A 6,692-nucleotide genomic window follows, 5' to 3' on the forward strand; every position below is an offset into this window, starting at 1 on the left:
CAGAACTAGACCCACAAAAGTATGGCCAACTCATCTTTGACAAAGCAGGAAAGAATATCCAATGGAAACAAGACAGTCTCTTTAACAAATGGTGCTGGGAGAACTGGACAGCAACATGCAGAAGAATGAAACTAGACCACTTTCTCATACCATTCACAAAAATAAACTCAAAATGGATAAAGGACCTGAATGTGAGACAGGAAACCATCAAAACCCTAGAGGAGAAAGCAGGAAAAAACCTCTGTGACCTCAGCCGTAGCAATTTCTTACTTGACACATCCCCAAAGGCAAGGGAATTAGAAGCAAAAATGAACTATTGGGACCTCGTGAAGATAAAAAGCTTCTGCACAGCAAAGGAAACAATCAACACAACTAAAAGGCAACGAACAGAATGGGAAAAGATATTTGCAAGTGACATATCGGACAAAGGGCTAGTATCCAAAATCTATAAAGAACTTACCAAACTCAACACCCAAAAAACAAATAATCCAGTGAAGAAATGGGCAGAAAACATGAATAGACACTTCTCTAAAGAAGACATCCAGATGGCCAACAGGCACATGAAAAGATGCTCAACATCACTCCTCATCAGGGAGATACAAATCAAAACCACACTCAGATATCACCTCACACCAGTCAGGGTGGCCAAAATGAACAAATCAGGAGACTATAGATGCTGAAGAGGATGTGGAGAAACAGGAACCCTCTTGCACTGTTGGTGTGAATGCAAATTGGTGCAGCCACTCTGGAAAACAGTGTGGAGGTTCCTCCAAAAATTAAAATAGTATTACCCTATGACCCAGCAGTAGCACTGCTGGGAATTTACCCAAGGGATATAGGAGTACTGATGCATAGGGCCACTTGTATCCCAATGTTTATAGCAGCACTCTCAACAATCGCCAAAATATGGAAAGAGCCTAAATGTCCATCAACTGATGAATGGATAAAGAAATTGTGGTTTATAGACACAATGGAGTACTACGTGGCAATGAAAAAGAATGAAATATGGCCTTTATAGCAACGTGGATGGAACTGGAGAGTGTGATGCTAAGTGAAATAAGCCATACAGAGAAAGACAGATACCATATGTTTTCATTCTTATGTGGATCCTAAGAAACTTAACAGAAACCCATGGGGGAGGGGAAGGAAAAAAAAAAAAGAGGTTAGAGTGGGAGAGAGCCAAAGCATAAGAGACTGTTAAAAACTGAGAACAAACTGAGGGTTGATGGGGGGTGGGAGGGAGGGGAGGATAGGTGATGGATATTGAAGAAGGCATCTTTTGGGATGAACATTGGGTGTTGTATGGAAACCAATTTGACAATAAATTTCATATATTAAAAAAAGGATGTATTACAAAGCTGTAATCATCAAGACAGTATGATACTGGCACAAAAACAGACACATAGATCAATGGAACAAAATAGAGAACTCAGAAATGGACCCATAAATGCATTGCCAACTCATCTTTGACAATGCAAGAAAGAACATCCAATGGAATAAAGACAATCTCTTCAGCAAATGGTGCTGGGAAAATGAACCTGGACCACTTTCTTATACCATACACAAAAATAAACTCAAAATGTATGAAAGACCTAAATGTGAGACAGGAAGCCATCAAAATCCTCAAGGAGAAAGCAGGCAAAAACCTCTTTGACCCTGGCCGCAGCAACTTCTTACTCAACATGGCTGTGGAGGCAAAGGAAACAAAAGTAAAAATGAACTATCAGGACCTCATCAAAATAAAAAGCTTCACAGCAAAGGAAACAATCAGCAAAACTAAAAGGCAACTGACGGAATGGGAAAAGATATTTGCAAACGACATATCAGATAAGGGATTAGTATTCAAAATCTATAAAGAACTTACCAAACTCAACACCAAAAAGTGAATAATCTGATGAAGAAATTAGCAAAATACATGAACAGACACTTCTCCAGAGAAGATATCCAGATGGCAAACAGACACATGAAAAAATGCTCAACATCACTCATCATCGGGAAAGTACAAATCAAAACCACATTGAGAAACCACCTCACACCTGTCAGAATGGCTAACATTAACAACTCAGGCAACAACAGATGTTGGCGTGGATGCAGAGAAAGAGGATCTCTTTTGCATTGCCGGTAGGAATGCAAACTAGTTCAGCCACTCTGGAAAATAGTATGGAGGTTCCTCAAAAAGTTAAAAGTAGAACTACCCTATGACCCACCAATTGCACTACTAGGTATTTATCTAAGGGATATAGGTGTGCTGTTTCAAAAGGGCACATGCACCCCAACGTTTATAGCAGTGCTGTCGACAATAGTCAATGTATGGAAAGAGCCCAAATGTCCATTGATGGATGAATGGATAAAGAAGATGTGGTATACATATACAATGGAGTATTACTTGGCAATCAAAAAGAATGAAATCTTTCCAATTGCATCTATGTGGATGGAACTGGAGGGTATTATGCTAAGCGAAACTAGTCAGAGAAGGACAAATATCATATGACTTCACTCGTATGAGGACTTTAAGATACTAAACAGATGAACATAAGGAAAGGGAAGCAAAAATAATATATAAACAGGGAGGGGGACAAAACACAAGAGACTCTTAAATATGGAGAACAAACAGAGGGTTACTGGAGGGGTTGTGGGAGGGAGGATGGGCTAAATGGGTAAGGGGCATTAAGAATCTACTCCTGAAATCCTTATTGTGCTATATGCTAACTAACTTGGATGTAAATTAAACAATAAATAAATTTTTAAAAAATAAAAATAAACAAAAAAAATTACATCCCAAGTATGAATAGCCATTCTTATAGCAGTTGAGAAGCGAGGAAAACAATATTATAAAGATACAAATAGGGGCGCCTGGATGGCTCAGTTGTTAAGCATCTGACTTTGGCTCAGGTCATGATCTCATGGTTTGTGAGTTCAAGTTCCACATGGGTTGAGCTCAAGCCCCAGCTCAGGTGAGCCCCACTTCTCTCCCTCTCTCTGCGTTTCTCTCTCTCTGCCCCTTGCTCACTTGCACCTTCTCTCTCAAAGACACACAAAAAAAGATACAAATAAAAATTTATAAAATGGAAAAAATTTCAAAACATGAGGGTAAACAACATCAAGGAAACAAACTGCCAAAAGAAAAGACACAAGATACAAATAAAAAATATCAGTACACAAAAGGAACAAAAATTCTGATACCACAAGTAATAAATAAGGACATATTATAAATAATTTAGTAAATTTGAAAACTTAAATAAAATGGATAAATTACTTAAAAATATAAAATACCAAAATTGAATCAAAAGAATAAAAACTTTAAAGAATTCAAATCAGTAGTTAATCTTTAAAATATTTTTTTAATCACTAAAAAATGTCAGGTGCTAGAAGACATGAATAGACATTCTTCCAAAGAAGTGATACAAATGGCCAGCAGACATATGAAAAAAATGTTCAACATCACTCATCATCAGGGAAATGCAAATCAAAAACTACAATGAGTTACCACCTCAGACCTGTCAGAATGGCTAAAATTAATAACATAGGAAACAACAGATGTTGGTGAGGATGCAGAGAAAGAGGAACCCTCTTACACTACTGGTGGCAATGCATACTGGTGCAGCCACTCTGGAAACACTATGGAGGTTCCTCAAAAAGTTAAAAATAAAACTATCCCTACAATCCCACAATTGCAGTACTAGGTATTGACCCAAAGGATACAAGAATACTGATTTGAAGGGGCACATGTACCCTGATGTTTATAGCAGCATTATCAACAATAGCCAAACTATGGAGAGAGCCCAAATGTCTATCTACTGATGAATGGATAAAGATGTGGTGTATGTATGCATATACATACATATGAATATATATGTGTATGTATATATGTATGCATGTATATGTATGTTTATATGTATGCATAACTCGGCCATAAAAAATAATGCAATCTTGACATTTGCAACAACATGGATGGACCTAGAGTATTATGCTAAGTGGAATAATGCAGTCAGAGAAAGGCAAATACCGTATGATGTCACTCATATGTGGAATTTAAGAAACAAAACAGATGAATATAGGGGAATAAAGGGGGAAAAAAAAGAGGGAGGCAAACCATAAGAGACTCTTAACTATAGAGAACAAATTAAGGGAGGGAAGTTGGGTGGTGGATAGGCTAAATGGGTAATGGGAATTAAGGCGGGCACTTGAGATGAGCAACATATATAGCATGTCAGTGATGAATCACTAAATTCTCCTGAAACCAATATTACACTATACGTTAACCAGAATTTTTTAAAATTTTTTAATGTATATTTATGTCTGAGAGATGAGCGGGGGAGGGGCAGAAAGAGAAAGGGAGACACAGAATCTGAAGCAGGCTCCAGGCTCTGACCTGTCTGCACAGAGCCCCACACAGGGCTCAAACTCACAAACGGCAAAATCATGACTTGAGCCGAAGTTGGATGCTCAACTGACTGAGTCATGCAGGCACCCCCTATGTTAACTAAAATTTAAATAAACACTTGAAACAACAACAAAAGCCAGGTGCTGATAACTTTATAAGCAAGTTTTACCAAGAAAAAGATAAACTGATATAAAAAAAACCTCAAATAATAATGTAGAAGAAACACTCTTTACTCATTGTATGAGGCTAGCATAACTCATATCAAAACCAGACTAGAATAGATTAATAAACTGTTTATTATGTGATTTTTACATACACCTGCTCTTAGATTCCACACTTGAGTGTTTATCATGAAAAGGTGTTAAATTTTATTTAATGCTTCTTCTGTATTTATTGAGGTGGCAAATAATTTTTCTCCTTTCATCTCCTTTAATCCTTTAATCCACCAATTTTAATCAACTTTAATGAACTTTAATCAACCAGGTGAGCCACGCGGTGCCCCAAAATATTCCCTTCGAGTATCAGAATAAGACAAAGATGCTTGCAATCATCACTTGTAGTCAGCATTCTAGAGGTCCTAACTAGTGCAGAAAAGGTAAAAGGATTGGAAAGGAAGAGATAAAACAGTTAATATTGGTACACAGAAAACCCAACAGAAGCATGAGAGATTATTAGGATGTGAGACTCTAAAAAGGTCACAGCTACAAAAATATATAGAAAAGCCAATTGTATTTCTTCTATTCCCAGACACAGCAGAAGTAATTTTTAAAATTACACTATTTACAATAGCATTGGAAACTATGAAGTGCCTAGGAATAAATTTAATAAAAGATATATATAAGACTTTTCTGGAAAAAGTATATAATTATATTGAAAGACACTGAAGAAGTCTTAAATAAATCAAGAAAATTATGGATAAGAAGATTCAAAGTATATAAAGATGTCTAGTCTTCCTAAATCGATCTGTAAGTGGAATGCAATCCTAATCAAAATCCTAGAGGAGTTTTTTGTGAAAATTTACAAGCTAATTCTAAAATGTAAATGGGCTGCTTGCTCAGAACAACATTGAGGAGCTTCTCTGATCAGATACTGACTTCTTATAAAGCTATAAGATGATGTAATATGGGCATAGAAATAAACAAGTAGATCAGAAAATATCAGAATAGAGACCTCAGAAACAAATAAAACAAAAAATATATAATACACATATTACATATATATGTAATATCATGGAGATATAGATATATATATGTATATACACATATATATGTATATATATATATATACACACACACATACATACTTAGTTTAAGACAGGGCTTTAAAGATCAGTGGTTAAAAGATAGATTCCTTAATAAAAGACGCTGGGCCAATTAATTATTCATTAAGAAAAAAAGTATATACCTACACCACAACATAAAGAAATGTCATAATGAAAGAAAAAGATGAAAGCATAAAACAACAGAGGGGAAATATCTTTATGACTTCAGGACAGGAAAGGACTTCTTAAAACACAAACAGCACTGACCATAAAAGACTGCTAAATTCAGTAACACTGAAATTAAGATCTGTTAAACAAAAGATCCAGTACAGAGATTACAAAACAAAAGCAACCATTAGATGATGTTTGCAGCACATAAAATGACAAAAGATTAGTACAAAGATAAGTCCTACAAATAAATTTGAAACCCAGTAAAGAAGTGGTCAAAGACACAATAGTCCTTTCACTGTGAGAAATATTAGTAGCTCATAAATACACGAAAATATGCTCAAACCCATTTGTAGTGAGAGAAACGCAAGTTAAGGCCACGAGGGATATCCTTCAAACCTCCCAAATCTGTGGTCCCTAAAAAATAAGACAAATACGAAATACAGAAGAGAGTAAGGAGCATTAGGAAGACTCATCCACTGACTGTAGAGACATAAATTGGAATGGCCACTTTGGAAATGTTTGGTATTTCTCAAAAAAGTTGAGCATGTGTATATTCTGAGACCCAGCAATTCTGCCCTCATGCTAATACTCTGAACAGTGCTTCTCACACATTAGTGTGCATCAGAATCCCAGAGAGGGTTTGTTAAACACAGATTACTGGACTCTTCCCTGAGTTTCTAATTCATGGATTGGGGCTTAAGACTTTGCATTAAAAGAAGTTCCAGGTGGTCTTGATGCTGTTGGTCTGGGGACCACTCTTCTGAGAATCATTACTATAAAATAAACTCTTGGGGTGCCTGGGTGGCTCAGTCAGTTAAACCTCCGTCTGACTTTGGCTCAAGTCATGATCTCACAGTTCGTGATTTGGAGCCCCAT

Source organism: Lynx canadensis, chromosome B3, assembly GCF_007474595.2.
Source record: "Lynx canadensis isolate LIC74 chromosome B3, mLynCan4.pri.v2, whole genome shotgun sequence".
Lineage (NCBI taxonomy): Eukaryota > Metazoa > Chordata > Mammalia > Carnivora > Felidae > Lynx > Lynx canadensis.